The 19310-nt window shown below is 37.4% G+C and overlaps 1 protein-coding gene across 15 annotated transcripts in view; it reads right to left on the reverse strand.

Moving 5' to 3' along the window:
• Positions 1-19310, reverse strand: part of ADCYAP1R1 (ADCYAP receptor type I) — a 345195-nt gene that overhangs the window by 124051 nt on the left and 201834 nt on the right. Inside the window, exons 1-2 of one of the 15 annotated variants that reach the window (XM_080579594.1) lie at positions 6634-6855; positions 4934-5038 (exon numbers count right to left, since the gene is read on the reverse strand). The exons of 13 other annotated variants lie outside the window; for them this stretch is intronic. The gene's annotated coding sequence lies outside the window, so the exon portion shown is untranslated. Of the gene's footprint in view, positions 1-4933; positions 5039-6633; positions 6857-19310 lie in introns of those variants that run through there. One more of the 15 variants, XM_080579595.1, reaches the window with a different exon arrangement.

Here is a 19310-nt window from a genome sequence, read left to right on the forward strand (position 1 = left end):
TGAACAACAATATAGAAAGCTTTTTTTATGGGCCAAAGTTCAACCTATTGTGATGAAAAAAAGAATAGATAACATGTTTCCTGATTCCTTGCTGTGTAGAGAAAATGAATCCCCTACTTTCTCGATTCCTCAAGTACATATTGTTCAGTTATCAAGGAAATGTATCCAAGAACAAGTCTAGGCATGCAACCCTGTCTTAATAGAGATGAAAAACATTTGTTTGTTTGTTTCAAAGAAGGGTTTCATTCCTACACTGAGAGATAAAGATAAGTCACTATATAAGCACTGACAAGTTACATAATTCCTTTGATTTCCACCCACATTTCTTATTGGCTTCCTTTTCTACTTTGCCTCAAATAGCCTAAGATTTCCTCAGCTTTATCCCATCTTGTGGTTAATGGACTCATTATGTTTAGACAGTATTAAGACCTTCCACAGCATGTGGTCTTGCAACACCAGGAATGGAATTTGTGTCACATAAATCTAGCTGTCTAAAACTGAGATCTCTACATCGATGCTGGTTTCTCTTGGCTACCTTTATAGTGAACAAAAGATGAAAAATTCACCTCAGCAGCACATGGGTTAGCCTTGCTCTGGTACAACATGTATTCATCTTGGTAAGCAGAGAGCTAATAAAGCAGAAAGCCAGTTTGATTAGCTTAGAAGAATCTGTTGAATAGGGACAGCCCTGAGCATAGTAGAAGTATAAACAAAGGAGAAAGAAAAGCAATTGAAATTAAAATCAGTGCTGGGACAGAAAATTGTAAAGCTGGGAATTAGAAGAAAACTTCAGACTATCAACAGAGAGAAGCTCTCAAGGTGCCTTCCAGATGCAGGAGGATTGTCAAAAACGATTCCAGTTCTAATAGGTCTCTATATAATCTGAATATTTTTTAAACCAGTTTCTCTGGCATGTGGATTACTGCAGTACTAATACACATAGGTTCCCAATCACTCGACCTCTGACTCAGAACTGGCTCCCATCCAGCCACCTTAAAGCATGGAGCGAACTCGTGTCTTAGGAGAAAACTGCAATGCATTCTTGGTCTTTCCTTTTCCCATTAATATAGAGGCAATGAAGGCTGCTGAGTTTTTTTGGTAGTGGATGATGAAGGTGATCATGGGATAAACAGATGAACAGGCAGGAGGCATTCGGGCCTCAGCAGAAAAGCTCCTACTCATACAGAGGGCAGTCCTAATCTCCTTCCTTCAGTCTGACATAGCAAGAAATGAAACAGAGTTAAGAGAAAATGTTACAGATTTCTTTATTTTTTTCCTTAACTTCAGCAGGTAATAAAGGACTTTGCACTCTGTCTCGCAAAGCAAGAGCACATCAAACGACACAATGATGAGAATGTTGCAGGCAATCCCAGACCTTTCAGTAAAGTACATTTAAGCTATTTTATTCTCTGGCTTATTTGTTTGGGAAAAAAGAAGAAGGAGGAGAAGAAGAAAACAGACATAAAAGGCACTGCAAATGCTTCTGTTAAAAAAAAAAAACTAATAACTTGGGTAGTATTGAAAAATTATTCCATGCTGTAAAACTGATTTACCAAGCCATCCTTTACAACACTTATAATGTCTTAGCTCAGGTCCCATTTCAGAGTGTCCAGTGCCTTAAAAAGTTGCAAATAACTATGTCTTACAGCTGTACAGATTCTGAGGACTACATTTAATAGCTAAAATCTAGACAATATAAACATTGTCTTAGACACGTAAACATATACACAAATGAAAAATGTATTGGCCAAGATCTGACATGCTCTCTTCTTTTATTGTTTCAAGAAATTTCAAAATAAAAAATATGCAAATAAACCCAATAAAATGCAACTAACAGAGATCAGCTGTATCCATTATTGCTTTGTTTTTATTTCAGTGGAACTCCAGTGTATTACAGCAGAATTTTTCTGATGTAGAAAACCTTCAAATCTGTGTGAATAGGAGTCAATAGAATCTATAAAAACTGGGTTATTGTTCTCTATTGAATGTGGTGATTGAAGTGAAAGCTAAAAACCCTGATTGTGGATATTATGGTGTGTGATGCTGACGTTTCAGGTTGACAGAATGGTCATGAAATTGTACGCAACTGAACTTGATATAATTCAATTTTTGTTTAGAAAACATGTGGAATTGGCATATTCGATGTGGTCCAGAAGGACAACAAAATGTTTTTCTTTTCTACTGAATAGCTTTGAAATTTATTGTCAGTCATACCAGTAAAGCCGAGGATTTAAGGAGGTAAATTCAATTAGGCTGAAATCACTCTCTCACCAAAATGCCCTCTGCTCAGCTTGAAATTGGTTGAGTCATGTTTCAAAGGCACAGTGAAAATGTCTCTTCCTCATGGGTGGTCCTTTAGGACCTTGGGTGAGAGTTATTTCATTAAAATGTATACACCTAAAACTGACCTAATTTCCACAGACTCCTTCTATTGTTTCTCAGACATATCCAGTACAGCCAGTAGAGTTCAGACTACAAGTGAGATCATCCAAAATTATGTATCTTAAATTGTTCCCTATTTCTGTACATTTTCTATAAAGGAAGACTCCAGTGAGTAGACTAATAGTAGAGATTTATATTAGGACCATTTAAATCTAGATAAAATTTATCCTATACTTTCAGCTCAGTATTTAATTTAAATATTTGCATTGTATAATCCACAAGTGCTGATCAAGAAAAGAACAGTTTGACTTACTGCAGCTTTATGTTAAATCAAAGAATGATTTTAGGTAAGCTGTTCTCTGTATTTCAGAATCACAATCAATAAAATCTGCAAAAGAAAATTCTTTATGGATAAAGGACCACTCAAGTCAGTGGTTTATGTTTGCTGAAAATGCAGCCTGCATCTAAATTAATCTTTTTATCAGAGTATATATTTCTTAAATAAGGAATCATGATTAAGGACAGAGAATTCATTCATTAGTTACCTATTTTTCATGACATGCAACTCTTCTACCTGTAGAACATAATCTTGACAGGTTATGGTCCAAGCCTGTGCCTCCTATGTACAGTTTAGAATCATAGAATGTTCTGAGTTGGAAGGGACCCACAAGGATCATCAAGCCCAACTCCTGGGTCTCCAAAGGACCACCCAGAAATGGACTCTCAGAAATGAGACCATGTGTCTGAGAGCATTGTCCAAACGCTTCTTGAATGCTGACAGACTCAGTGCTGTGACCACCTCCCCGGGGAGCCTATCCCAGCGCCTGACCACCCGCTAAGTGAAGAACCTCTTCCTAATATCCAGCCTGAACCTCACTTGCTGCAGCTTCAAAGCTTATCTGCTTCTCTCCATTGATTACCAAAAGGACCCTAAATTTAAGCCGTGGAGGGCTACACCATACACATATATAGCAGGTGAGATTAATCCCATTCAGTAATATTAATGTTAAAAATCCTCACTCATTTTGGGTACAAAATAAGGTGATTTTTAAGGGCATTCAACATGCCTGAAGTTCAGCCAAATTCCTGCTCTCACCCAAGATAAGTCATGCTCTGCCCATATAGAAAGTTCAGAGTCTATATAGCTCTGACATTCTGGAAAGATTGTAAAAATTTTCTCAGCATTTCCCAAGGCATGCACTCCAGAGAAATACTGACGTGAGACAGACAACAAAAAACACATTGCTGATACCAAAAACCATCCTTTCCCTCCTGTGAATTTTTAATTCCTAGTTCCAAAGCATGAAGGTATTAAAATTCTCAAACAAACAGTCATGAGAATATGAATATATATATATATAAATAAATAAAAGCTTTACTTTTACTTTAAAATCAATTGTTTTATTTGAAATAAAAGAGTGATGGAGGGAAAGAAAGAGATTTGAGACTGATCCACAGCACAAAAAATTTCAGCCCAAACAGTGAAAGTTTGCCAAAGCTACACTCATCTGATTATTAGCATCTTATATTGGGAAGTAAATTAAGGTCAAACAGCATGAAGCATCCAGTAACAGATTTCTTTCCTTTTCACACCAACTTCCCTTTTTTTTCCTTGCATTAGATCAAGACTAAATTCTCTTCAGGTCTTTATCTGCACTCACTCTGAGTTTAGCATAATTTGTATTCAGCAGAAAAGTCACCAAAGAAACAGCGGTTTGAGAGCAGCGATGCAAACCAAAGTTTATTTAGGTCAGTTGCTCAGAAAAATAAACTAACTAAAATCTGTGGCAAGATCTTGAAGTACTGATATGGTTCTACTATGCTGATCATCATCATGTGTCTTTCAAGTACTTCAGGGATGAAACTTTGATCCTTAGGAAACTCATTAGGTCAAAGAATTTTAGCCAAAGATTTTGCAATTTCACAGTAGTGTATAATAGAGCAGTCCTCCATTATTCCCCTATTTCTTATATGCTCCATGGAGAGGATTTCCTCTAATCTCTTAAAATAACTACAATAACATTGCTGGAGGCAGCAGTGCTCCACAGGATGGTTTCTCACAGAAACACAGTACCTGCCCATCCTAGTCAGTGTTTGACAAAAATATTTTATAAAAGAAAAACAACCTAAGAAGGAGAAAGCTTTATTGATCTCCAGCACTGGGAGATCCACTTCAGCAGCCTCCAAAGGATGCAATTTATTAAGATGAGAAATAAACTTGTCCCAAAGCCCTCATTTCCACCTGCTGCATTATTAATGAACCTCATGCCTGTAGATGGCAGAGAGCTACATAAAAGTAACCTTCTTGGATTTTCCTATCCCCGGAAAGGTGGAAAATTAAAGGGGTGTGTGTGAGTGTGTGTCAGGAGAGCAAATCAAAGGAGAGACCACCAGCGTTATGTGAGAGCCAGTTAGCAATACATAGGCCAAAGTTTAATGGTTCACTTCTGTGTTGGCTAATAGCCTAATAACCTCTGAGACATTCATGATTTTAAACATGATAGAAATCTCAGGGAGTGAATAGTGGTAACACAGAGAAACTCTAAGTTACCTTTATATTTTTTTTGGCTCAGCATGCTCTGGCAGATCTCAGGCTCTTTTATTGCTGTCCCCTGGGATTGTATTCTGCAGCAAAGACCTGATCTCATCTGAGGCACTGGGCAAACAAAAAACAAATAAACTAACAGAAAAAAAACACTCTACCTGAACATGCAGAAAAGGTAAGTTCACATTTTATGGTATTCCTTTCATCACGTCCCAAAGTTCACTTCTGTCCCTAGAGTTTGCAGCCAGATGGAGTAAATGAAGCATAGGACGAGTCTGTATGTTGTTCTGAAATGTGCCACTTGCTGGAGAGACCAGGGTAGAGGCACATAAGGGAAAGGGAGGAAATGCTCCTCTTTCAGCAGATAAAACTAAATATCTGATAACCTGAAGTCAGCACAGTGTGAGTCTCTTTTGGAAAAAAAGAGAACAAACTTTGTGATGGCGTCTGGATAGAATGGTAAACAGGCACTGTGGAATGGACTAGAGGATTCTCCAGAGCATGGGTGAAGCTGTTAGACCTGCCCAAAGAAGCGCATATTTTATCTAAGACTGCCTTATTCCAGAAACAGCCCTGAAATGAAAAAGGTATTTGAGGCAGAGAAGAATTTTTTTACATAATATTTTGCACATTTTGTATGTGTTCATGTCTCCCACATAGATGAAAACAATATTTTGTGACATGGATTTAGATGCCCTTCTGATTTTTTAATTTGATCCAGCACTGTTTGGTTCTAATTGGTCACAAAATCTGCACAGTATACTTTCTGTTTCCTTGATGGGCAATGGTCACAGGCTTTGCAGAAAAAATTCTGACTCATCTTTTGTGTGGGAGTGGCTGTATTCTGTGTTATCTTCAAGCCAGTTATGAAAATTGAAAAATATGTGGAATTACAATAAAACAACTCTGCCAAGAAGAAAGTCCAATCCAAACCAAAATAAAACAGGATATTAAGACTTAAAGGTCATAAAGATGTAGGTGAATAAACCCTAAGTACAGCAATCCATTATTCAGTGTTAGTCATCCAACTCCAGTCCAAAAGGCCAGAATCCTCCTTGTATTCTAAAACAGATCAGCATGTCTCTACAAAGAAAAATAATGCCATTTCCCCCTCTTTCTTTTTAATCTCTTTTCCAGAGCAAACAAAATATCCCAGTTTGCTCACACGTGTAAACAAACCCTACAGGCAATCCTCGACTTTTAGGGTTATTTTGCCTACAAAGAAATCTACCCTGTTATATAATGCCTATTTGTGCTAGGGTTACCATTCCTACTTTGCATATCAATGAAACTATGAAGCAAATGAAAAGGACAAATTTCTGAAGAGATAAGCAGCAACTTTTGTTCTGAATGACTGGAGTGAGAAATGAGGGCATTCGGTACTTCATATCTAGATAGCTTCAGTATTACAGATAAATATAGGATTACTTTAGCTCTGAGTACCAACTATATCTTCTCTGGTCACCAGTGTAGACAGTAACACAAAGTTATCTTCATTATTCTTTCACAATGTTTTCATTTTTATCTGTTTTCCAGCAAGTTAATAGAACTTGTCTGCATTAGCAGAAAGGTAGCTGAGATTCCTTCATAAAAACACGTGTTTTCTTTCCTCCTGACCCTCTCTAGAGATTAGATTCTATTAGATGGTACACCATTGTGTCTAAATCCCATACAAAAGCTTCCAAGAGCTGTCAGCTGATACCTACCTTAGGCTGTGGACATCTCTTTCTCCAGCTGTAGCCATGCTTAAAAGAACTTTACTCCCAGTCAGGTTAGAGTCTCCAACCCATGCCACACTGCCACCGATCTGCCTGCTGAGCTGGTAGTGCAAGCATTGCCTAAACTAATTCACTCCCACTAAATTGGGTTAGCTCAAATAATAAGGCTTTTTTAACCAAGCAAGGTTAGCAATTTGATTCAATCACATTAGGGAGTGCTTTCACAAGCAGCTCAGCTGGCAGATTCAAAGGGTGGTGACGAGGTGCTGGGCATGGCTGGAGGAGGTGGTGTCTTCAGACAGCTACAGGACTTCATAGCCATCGCATATACTTCAGACTATTAACCGTAGGTACTCATATGACTGAATGTATATATTTTTTTCTTGTATGTACTATTCCTCACTCTTGATGCTCATAATTTTAAAGATTAACTGGTCAATTCATCCCACAGTTCTTGACAGAACAGGTGAAAATGGATCTTAGTAATGCCCATATTCTAATCTTGTGACAAGAAATACTTCAGTAAGAAAATAAGCAATGAATTCTCTTGCTATTTCGTTTGCCATTTAATCAATATATTCTTACCATGCACATTAAATGGTGCATTGTCAGTTTAATTCGTTAAGCTTTTATTGTGGTTCTTTTTTCATTCTCCTTACTTCCCCCTTCTTCAATACATAACCAACATATCATTTTGCATCCCATGTGGGATTTCTGTGATTTAACCTGGTAAATCTTTTAATTCCTAATTTGGTATTCTGCTCTAATACGTTCACCCACGAAAGAGCCCAGAAGGCTGAAACTAAGAAAAATCACTTTCATTTTCTTAGACACTACTGAGTGGTTTAATGTAAAATACACATGCAGTGCACAGTTTGTGATCTCAGATTTTATCACCCATACATTTCAGAGCTGAGTCAATCCTGATCAGCTTTTTGATGAAAGGATAAAGATTCAGGTCTAGGCTGGAACCGCTTAACAATGGTGAGTTACTGGGGAAAAAAAAAAAAAAGGCGGTTTTATAAGAGCAAGGAACAGTTCACTGGAGAGACTGAAATTCAGCCCCAAACCACTGATGTGAAATGTAGATATCAGCAAGCAGTCCAAAGCAGGACGTTAAGTTTAATTAACCTTCCTGCTTAGTTATCACTGATTTCCATTTAAATTAATGGTTTAAATCAAAATGTTAAAATAGCAAACGGGCAATTTATATATTAATCATAAGTACTATTTCTGTCTATCATTTACATTTCTAGCTTTTTTACCAAAGGAAATGTGGATGCTAACTGATTTGGGACAAACAGTTTGGAAATTCTTTTTGATAACTGGGGAAAGTATTTAAAAAAGGTTTTAAGTGGACATATATTTTAGCTATTATTTTTAATCCATTTTGCTATATTACAGAACATGCCATGTGATGCATTCTGATTTACGTTATAAAAAAATTAATCATGATTTACTGTCATAACTGAAAATAAATTTGAAACACGTTTGAAAATGCACAACCCCATCCCCAACATTTTGAACCCCTCTACTCTGACTAAAGAAGGAAAAATGAAGTTCTTCTTGACATTCAGCATTAGTTATAATTACATGATGTCCTAAACAAAGCAAGTATCACATGGTATTAGTGAACTGTCTACATTGCTCTGGGTCACCAGGCCTTAGGTTTTCCCCACTTAAATATAAACATTTAAATTATAAGCAGAGAAATCTTAATCTCCTTCTACATTTAATGAAGAGAGCCAAACACCTCCATTGTATGAATAATATTTTTACTTCAGTCCCTCTTTGGAGATGCCTAGCTCTCTTCTCTGGTAAAAGAAGCCTATACTGATGGCACTCCCAGTTCAGACATGATAATAGAGTTTGGTTTTTAGCACCACCTTCAGGGCTTTGCATCTTAGGGCTTCCTACTACCAAAGCTCATAAGTCTTTTCCCTTTTTCGCTTGTTACTTCTCTGTTTCACTAGTACTTTGTAATATCTCAAAGTTCTCCAGACATTCAAACTGCACATTTTTATACTTGTTTCAATCAGTCTTGTTTTCTTGGAAATTAAAACAAAATTCTTCTGATTGTGCTCCAGGTCCTTAACTGTCAGGAGACAGAGTGGGTGTTTATTCTATAGGGTGTCTTCAATAAACATTAGTACAAAAAAAAAGTTTTATTGCTAGAACAACCCCATATTTTTTCTCCCATATTTTTTCTCCCAGGTTCCATATTTTGATTTCAAAATCTACTCTTTATAATAGCAAATATGAAGGGTGCTGTCTTTTATCAAATTTATTTCTTAAAAACAATTTTCTTCTGCTTGTGCTATTTCAGTTTTCCCATTATGAGCCTAATTTGGGGAGACTGTGAGTGCTCATTGGAGTTGAGTAGGCCTTAAGCTGTGTCTACCTTATATGGCCCACAGACCTCATGGTGCAGAGATAAATTCCCAACTCACTACCATTTACAAGACACACTAAGGATCTCACAGGATGTGTTCCTTCAGCTCCCACAGGGCCTGTGGATTTAAAAATGCCAGCAGCTGCAAGACAGGGAGACCCATGTTATAAATAAGATTTCCCTTGTGCCAGTGTGGACTATAAATCAAACGAACAAACAAAAAACCCTTTCCGCTGGAAAATGCCCGTTGTACTCTTTGATTTCTGACGATATCTAAACACTAAAAGCAGACATGGAGAAAGTACCCTAAAATCATTCTTGTTGATATTGTCACTAGGGAAACAACTTCTTAGGGATCTGCAAATCGAGTATAAACTCTGATGTTCAGCTAGCTCTCTCTTCCAACATATTTCCCAGCTCTGCAGAGAACCGGATCTGCCCACCAAGAGAGGTCTTTCCTCCTCTATCTCAGCTGAGTCATTACTTCATGTGGAGGCTGAACTCTGATGCTCCAGAAAAGCCATAGTTCAGACTAGCCACAGCATGAGATATCAAAGTAGAATCATGACTCAGCCAAGGAATATTGCCTTAGGATACTCCCTCTGCAATCCAACAGCACTGCCAGGAGACCTAGAATAGCACAAGAGCTAGGGAATGTGGGAGGCACAAGACAGATACAAGATTTTCTGTCTATTCGCTTGTGTTGTTATCAGCCATACTTCCCCTGCCCCCACCATAATTTATCTAAGTTTCAGTAAGATGTCTGTAACTTTTTTTTTTGCATTGAGGCCAGCTGGCACAGAACATACTATCTATAGTTTGCTTAATGTCTTCAGCCTTTCAGATTGTCTGGTCACCTGTGAAATTTCTATTGGGAACGATGTGTGTACTTTGATAATCTCTGAATTTTGCCAAGGCATTGTCAAGAATAATCTTAAAACACTTGACCCCAAAGCCATGCAACATCCCATGCAATATACCTTAATAAATTTAATAACAAATTAATAACAGTGTGGTGACCAAATTGCAGAGGTCCAGGATGTTCTCTGGAGCTCTTTAGTTTCTCAGTAGGGGCACTGACAATGTATTCCACAGTCTTAGTCCCTTATATCCCAAAGGACTTGATAAATAATGTGTTCTGCTGAAATGTATTCAAACAGGAGAATGCATGTAGATATTCCATCACCAGTTCTTTTGCAGACTCAGAAGCAAACAGTAGCTGAATTCATTGAAAAGAGATAAAGCTTATAACAGGTAGCAACCAAAGATCAGAATTATTTATTTTTATCAGGGAGGACTCATCCAAAAATTGTGGACAATGGGCCAAATTGAATAAATGGAAAGACTCCACCAATATAAAATAATTTCAGAGCACATAATCTTTGCAAATACTTTCTTGTTACTGCTGACAGGTGTCCATGTCAGATCCTACCTCCTAATGCTCCCTAGCAATGTCAGAAGGGCTTATGTACTACTGTGTTTATGCAAGAGACAGAACACCTCTCCAAAGACAGATTTGCTTCTGGTGTCTCCTTAGCTCCTAGCAGTCTCTAGTCTTCTACTGCAGAAGCATAACTTAGCTCTCTCTAAGTCTCCTTTGTGTGGCCTCTTGACCAGAAATGCTTAAAAGGTCTAAAAGCAAAGCTGTTCTTTCCACGTAAACAGCTGGATCACACTGAATCCATCTGTCAAGGGCAACAATTCAATAACCACTGAGCAAAACACTACAAAGGTAAAAATCTTTTTGTGCAGCCAGTCAGAAGCCTTTGATCTTATGCTAAATTCATCACCCACCTTTGTATTAGAAGTATTTTGTCACCTACTAGTTTGTGAATAAAAGGAGCAAAACAAAGTGAAGTGAGTAACCAACAACCACCAATGGAATTTCATAACAATGACAAGGAAAAGAAATGGACTTTAATGTTACAAATATGCTTCTATATAAATCATGTCTGCGACTCTTTGGCCCTAAGGTCAAGTGATATGTCATCACTTATATCCACTCTTATAAACTGATTGACGCCCAAAATTGGAATGGCCTCATCCAAGCTGCCTATGGGAACAGTTTCTCGTCCATGATTTTCCCTGACCATTGTTTGAAAAGTTGCTGGTGGCCTTTGTTAAATATCTTATTTATTTTATGTTGTATAGAGAGCAACTCATGTGGAAATCAGATTCTCCTGGGTTACTGCAGCTTCTTCCTGTTTTACTCCCATTACAGCAGTGTAAATTATTATCTATTTTCCCAACGATTTCCAGTCTAATTGCTATTCATGCCAGTGCTGAATCAAGCAAATGCACCACTGCTGAACATATCTTACTGAAGGCACATCTTTCTTCCACATCAAGGGAGATTTATTTTATCTTGAAAAGACAACAGAAATTTGTGTCGTTACATATCATAAAAAGACACATTGCAAAACCAATTGATAACAGTTTAAGGATGATATTTTTCTTTTCAGAGGATTTAAGAGCTCTGAGGTTGTGAGTTTTCCATAGATCGTTCCTTATTAAATATCATTTTGGGATAATGACAATACTTTGAAGAAGTCCTCTGGGGGAAGAAAAGTAAGTATTCACTCTTAAATTCTGTAATTCTATAAATCTACATTTATTTATTTATTTATTTTTTAACTGTGTATCTGTTAAGCCTAATGAGTGGTAGACCCATCCTTGGCTTGGAAAGCCTTTGTTTTCTAAACACTCTTAGAGTTAAGAGAATGTTGTAATAGCAACATTAGAAGAAACCTCAGGGAAATTGCATTCAACTGCTAAATTTCCTTCATTATTTTTTGTACATCTTTATGCAAATTAAAGTGGGCTTCCCTCCAGTAACTTCAGGCATACACTTTGTGGATGTTTACAGATAACCCAGACTCCTGTAAAGGACAGTAGAAAAAATAGGCTCTTTTGGGGCAGAGGTATTCTGATTTATTTTAAATTCCTGTGGGAGGAGGGAAGGAGGGAAGGAATTGAACCCTATATACTTATGATCTATCTCAGATATGGATAACTTGTAGATATGTGTTTGAATGGTAATCTCTCCAGATGTCTTGTGCAGGATGTTGAGCTTTTGCGATAGTGCTCTCATCGCTATTGCAACAGCATGTTGAAGAAATTAACAAATAAAGAAGTTTCAATATATGGACTGATTCAACTAAATTATTTATTTTAAAAATTATTTTAAAATAATGTTAGAATGTTAAGTAGGAGACATGTTAAGAAATCAGGGTCACCTCTTGTTGATTCAGTGGTTTTGTAGTAAGGCCAAGTTTCAACAAGCAGGAATAATTTTGTTTGATAAACATTTCAGAATTGTTCACATTAATGACGCTGGTTCCTTCTCATAGCTCATTGCGAAACACAGGAGCTCTTCCAAAACTGCTCATGACAAACTAAGAAGGGAAAACTCAAAACAACAGGTGGAACAAAGTATAAGTCATACTCAGCCTGATTTTTATTATTACTTATGGGTCACTAAAGACAGCAGTCTGCTGATATAGACGATAAAGAATAAGGTGTGGAATCATATAGAACATTTTGTAAAGCCAGACAGGAAAGTATAGGTCTGAGATGGATCTTGTCATAATGTTGGCTGAAGTCATGGTGAATCCCAACTGAATCCCATGGCTGAATCCCAACTGAACAAAGACAGCATATAGTGAAAGTGGTCCTGAACAAGCATGGCACAGGGGGGAGCAAAAAGTAATCAAAGGAATGCATATTTGTTTACTCCTTTGCTCATTTGATTATCTAATGGGCTGGCAAATCAGAAAGTTTCAGGTTGCTGAGTATGGAGGAGCTTCAGCTTTGCTGAAGGAGGCTTCAGGAGACATCAGTTGCACCAGTTCAATTTAGAACGTTTTATTTTTTTCCTACATCATGTTCTCTTATATCTGTCATTTTTCTTAGCTTTCTTGATCTTAGATGAGAAAAAAAATGCTAAAAGGGTTAATATAATATTTAGAAGTGTTGGAAGTCAAGGTAGGAATGTGATGGGATTCATTCTGAGCTAAGTTGCTCCATGAGCCATGAAAGCAGGCACTGAGATGCATTTTGAGGAAAGATGGAGATCATTATGTGTTCGGAGGCAACAAGATAGGTTCAGTCATTTCCATGTATGTCTTCTTCATCTTTGTCAGTACTGATACAAATGCACATTGTTTTCTGTAGTACAGGCTATATTCTGTGGTCTGATCTTTTACCTGTTACAGGCTAAATGTAAATACTGAGGCACTAAAATTTGCCATTTTTCAGAGTTGCATAGAAGTAGTAGTGCACAAGGGTGATGCATTTTGAAAATGGCAAGGACACCAAAGAAACTGTACAAATATTTTGCAGGTTGGAACCAGCCCATGAATCACAAGCTGTAATATTTTGGCTTAAAGCTCGCAAAACTGATTTATAAAATGCAAGTTAGAACATGCTGCTAAAGAGAGTGATACAGATCAGCTTGGACAGGCAGAGAGAAATGCCTGCATATTCTTTTGAATTTGGCTAGTAGATCTCATTTGACTTTAAAGATCATCTTGCTTGGCTTACCTGGCCCTTTCACAGTATCCCCTCTTTTTTTTTTTTTTTCTTAAGATGAAAAAAAAATGTTCAAAAAACATGAAAAATCTTAGAAACCTACTTTGTGACTCCACTGCCTATAAAGACAGCATATGACAAACAGCCATTAACTCCCACATAGAAATCTCCAAACACAAAAATGTTACATGTAGAACAAGTAATTATACAAGAAGCAAAATTGAAGTTACAGAAGATTATATGAATGTCTGAAAATTCAAACAATTTCTGATTTAAATGAAAGAATTTTGAAATTGTAATGTTGCAATGTGTGACATAGAGTATGGCATGGTCTGGCAGTTCATTAGGCAGAATATCAGGTAAGAATTTCACCATCTACATAGCAAAGAAATAGATCTCATGTTAACATTCACGTGAGATTCCTTTCCAACTTTCAAGAATATAACCACTTGTTACAAATTATCTGATCTAAGTTGCGTGGTTGAGCTATCACACTGTTGCCTTCATATCCATATTCTTAAAAATATTTCACTTACTAAATTTCTGTGGCTGTGAATACATTTGGCAATGGGTCAGATCTATTGTATTGCATAATGTACTAGTGGTTCACATGGAACTGCTGCATAATAGCCTTAGAATTTTCTACCCATTGAGGTTTGTCTCAGAATCAATTTGGGAGAGTAGCTAAATTGTGCCCTCACTGCTCTAATTTAGTAGGGACACTGGAAAGGAAAAACAGGAGGTCAACTTAATGTTCTATCAGGAAAAGAAAAAAAAAAAAAAAGATAAGGCAATAGAGTCAAAAGGGAAGCTCTTAGTCTGGAAAATCCTTTATTTTTTTTTTTTCTGTTAGGATGATGTGAGGCTTGTTTTACTAGGTTAGGAAGATACACTTTAAATGATTCTTGAAAAGTTAAAAAAAACTTTCCCTCTCAGGGAGAGTTTTTTCTTTCAGAAGACCTTGAAGAAGTTGGGCCGATCAGAATAATATTAAAGCTTGATGCTCTGAAGTGTTTTGCTTTAAATATGTCTTGTTTTGCTTTAATAGCCTTGGACACAGCTCCCTGTCTTCTGGAGACAGAGAACTTGTTGGGGGAAAAAAAAAATAAAGCAAAAAAAAGCAATAGAAATCTTCAGCAAAGCAGGTGTGTAGCTTATATTCTCCATTCCAAACAGGAGAGAGCCTGGAGAAACTGAAACAACTATGTAGTAAAGTCATCAGCATTAAGGAGGTGGGGAACTTCAACACAAAAGTCTTTTTGCATCAAAGGTACGTGAATGAGGGGGAAAGGCTAAGGTAGCAATACAGAGCCAGCATGGACGAGTGAGCAGTACAAGGACACATTCTAAAGGCTGAAGAACAGGATGGTAATACTTCAGCTGAAAATGACATAGAGGGAAAAACACCTTTTGGATTAGTCAGTCACAGGATGACCAGGAGCTGCTTGTGGCAGTTAAATCTGCAGAAAAGCAAATTCAGCTTCTGTGACGTCCCAGGAAAAATAATTCCAGGAGCAATCTGGAGCTAAGTGGAGACAACGGCAATGTAGCAATTCATTTGTGGAACAGCATCTTAACTGTGCTCTTCTGAAGTAGCAATAGCAAAGGGCATTCCCAAGCCCTGTGTGAGAATGCTCGAAAATTAACTGTACCCTTAATGTTTGTGGTAAGAGCACCAAGGCCACAATAGATCAGTCTCATTCTAAATCACCAGAAGGGATCAGAAATCCAGGGCAGGGTTTGGACTGCAGATTAAAACATCTGAGTGACATTTTTTCAAGAGTTTTCAGGCTTAATAGTTACAGAGTTCACTCTGTAGTACGTACCTCTATTTATTTGCATTGACTGTTGGCCAGAAATAGTAAACTAAACACTGATATTTGTGTCACCATTGTACCAGGGTATTTTACCTGCCCTCATACTAAATGGAAAAGTTCTGGAGTAGATCAGCATCACACTTCCTTGTCCCTAGAGGATGTCAGATACCCCAGGGGACCTCAGATGGCACTTGACACTTATGTGTGGGTGACAGAACCATGTCCTAAATCCCCTTTGGCTGTAACAGGAGCTTAACTTTGATACATGTAGACACTTCAAAATACATACCTATCTTTACATGTCTTGATCTTGTCTATCTTTACGTCTCAATCCCATTTCTGGCTAGTATTATAGAAACTATCACAGCAAAAAAAAAAAAAAACAGGTCTTCCATGCAAAGGAAGAAGAGTGAGCTGAAGACCAGAAGTGAAAATCTGTCAGGGTTACAGCTGCTAGGGGTACCAAAAAGGTTATGATACTCATATCTTCTTCCGAGCAACATTCAGATTTTGGTAGTCTCTGAAAGCTATTTTCTATCACCGTCATTACCCAGCTGCAGTACAAAGAGCATGTTCAAGAACAACAAGCTAGAGAATATAGATCAGTGTCCAGAGACGAGTGGTGAGAGAAGCAGCTTCAAGATGTCTAATAATGGCTTTTCAAGGCTCTTCTCTCCTTCTGCAGCCACCACACACTGTTCTCTCAAATGAAGTTTATTCCAGCTGTTCACCCACTGTACATAATCATCTTGGTTAACTAACCCATTCACTAGCACAAAAACACCATCCAAGCTGTCAAACTTCATGCAACTCGAATGAATGAGTGTGGATTGTGGAATTCAGGGCTCCAGTGACAGCTGTGACACATTCACAGCCTTAGTCATGATGAGCTTAAGCATCTGCGGTATTTCTGATGCTCTCTCATCTCCTCTGCATCTTAAGTTAGAGCACAAAACTGTTGGAAGAAATCCAAAGATCCAGCTCTCTAAAACACAGGAAATGAGTAACTTTACTAACTTTAACTTGGGCTTTTATATAATACACTTGTGCTAGCTTCTTTATATAATTTGTTTCTAGGCCAATGCGAAGAGAGAAAGTTTTGTTGTGTGTCTAACATCTTAGAAATGAGCATACCGTGTGCTAACCCCAAGTTCATACATGGCTTTTGGTGCTCAATTTAGATCTCTTTAAGAATTTACATACATATATAAATATCACTATCATGACAAATCACTTTTTAAAAGGAAATACTTTTTACCTAAGAGCATGAATGCCATTCTAATTTTTCCTAAAAAAAAAAAAAAAATCCTTTATAAACTTACTTCCAAAAAAAAATTAAAGTAAATGCAACAATAGAAATGTTATGATTTAAAAAAGACTTATGATTCCTGGAAAATAAATTGAAAATTAAGGATATCTTAGTTATTTTAAACTGCCTTTCCAAATAAATATGATGCATTTCTGCTGTGGAGAAGTATCTGTTAGTACTGCAACTTTAATTTGCCTACATATCATTGTGCTGTGAGAAGTTCATGTATATATATATTTTTTCAATATTTGGATTTCAGTAAATATTTTTAAAGGCCATAGCTATGGAGCAAGGTGTTAGTTAAATTCATTTATCAACAGACAGTTGGAGTGTGTTAGCTTAAGATGGGGTGGATGCATTATAATAAGAAAGCATTAACCTATTGATTTATGGCAAATAGCTGGCTTTCAGGTCTCCTAATCCTAAGCATGTTATGTGCCCCAAGATGGCCAGAACATCTTTCACAAGGTGCCAACCCGAAGCCAAAGAGGTCTGATCAGCATTCATCTGCATCTACTTGCAACATATAGTCTAGCCATTCACAAGTAGGGTATTTTAGATCAGGCTTGTTGCATTGCAAAGCTGCTGGCTGTTTCAGAGAACAGGCAGAGTGAGCTTGCATCTGCCTACAGAAAATCATGTTGCCGTCCTGGATGTTCCTCTGTGTTGATGCATCTCCACCTGTTCACGAAATGACATACAAGCTTCAGTTGGCAAATCCCTCCTACTAATTGGATGTGCTTTGAAGACAGAAAGTGTCAATACACCAAAGAAGGCCCTGAGATCCAAAACAATCAATGAATTAAAAACAAAAACAACCAAAAATCCCAGCTGCAAATAGAAAAGGTGTTGCCTGGGACATGAGGCAAGAATTCTACCTGCCAGGGACAGACTGCGTCTGCTGCCAGTCGGATAAAGGGAAGATGGGGGTGAGGAAGCTGTGGGGGTCACCACAGCAGGTTTGGGCTTTTCAGAAAACTGAATATTTTTCAGGATCCGCTATTGCTATGAGCTAGCAAAAATATATAGAGAAATAATAATAATTACTAAAAAATATATAAATAAAAGATCAATAAATTTCCCCCTGAACAAAGATGGGAGCAAGAGACATATTACACTTCACAGGGACGTGTCCGAGATATCGTGGAACAATTCATCTCAGATTTCGGATGTGCAGCTCTGAGACAGTAGTTGCAAGAACCCCCCCTAGAGTTATTCATCTTCGGGATGAGATGATGCACCTTATATAATAATATAGGAGACTGGAATTAGCCTGGATATAACCATCTAATTTTCAGATGCTTAAGTGAGAATAGATGGACATCACCCCAGACTGCCAGACACTTCTGAGAGAAAGCCTTCATCCACATGGAATGAATGACAGTTTTGCAGGGGATCCCTTGGGGCCAAGTATTCACCTTGAGAGTGGGGCAATTTACACCTCCTCTCTGCCTCAGAGACAGAACTTATGATATGTCTACTCCCTGAAAGAAAAGAATGTGATATTGTCGTGTTTCTATTTAACAAGACATTTCCTTACAATTTCCCAATGAATCAGATAGGGCAATATGCTGTCCTTGGAGAGAAAAGAAATAGCACAATTTGCCTTATTCTGAGGAACTGAGGAATAAAAATCTTAGCTATTAACCCACTATGCAGATTAAAAGGACTTTTCCTGCCTTAACCCTCAGCTCCATTTAGCAGGCCCAACAAATCACAGATAACAGTCTATAATTATCCTTCCATTTGCAGCTCCTGAACAATTGTGACCCAATAATCTGTAATGGAGTGCAAAAGCCATTGTGATTAAGGCTTTTTGTGAAATACCTCAACAGCAGACAGACAAACCCTCAAAGAGATGTGGCAGAAGTGTGATGTTCTGTGCTCGGTAAGGAGCTCTTAGACCTCAAAATTCCCAACATGTTATAAACAGAAGTTTCTATTGTTGTTATTGTTGTTTATTGTTGTTGCCATAACTATTTTTAAGAAGAAGAAGAAGAATTAAAGCACATAAATATTTATTTGTTTTGCTGCTGCCTGTAGGGTGAATTACAAGTTAAACTAATACAAACTAGAATTTTTAATTTAATTTGTTAAAAATATATAAATTTAAGTGGAGGTTTTTACACCTTTTAAAACATCTTAAAAAAATCTGCCAAATGAATAATCAGAGATGTTTCAGACCATAGTCCTACCATACACCCTTATACCTTCACCCATTCAACCATTACACAGGAATGAGATCATCAGGATATCTCCAGGACAGATAAATTCTGATGTCAAATGCAAATCAGCTCATTTCATGGGACAATTATGTCAAGAGAATTTGAATTCAAGAGTAGCATAGAATCAGAGCAGGAAACAAGAGTCCCCGCAACTGGGTCTGTATATTTATACAGGGTTCTTTCCAAAGGAATATTCCCCAGTACAACAGCTATGTTAGCTTTAAATGTTCTGTGTGACAAAGCTTGTACTTTTCCTTCAGGAAATGTAATGATATAATGCCTCCTAAGAAGTTCTACCCTGAAATTGTTAATCTGGCTACTCTACAGAACAGCCCATCATCTTGCATGGGAATACAACAACAAATTGAAGTGAATTATGTGAACAGGACTCA

Source organism: Anser brachyrhynchus, assembly GCF_964034855.1.
Source record: "Anser brachyrhynchus genome assembly, chromosome: 2".
Taxonomy (NCBI): domain Eukaryota; kingdom Metazoa; phylum Chordata; class Aves; order Anseriformes; family Anatidae; genus Anser; species Anser brachyrhynchus.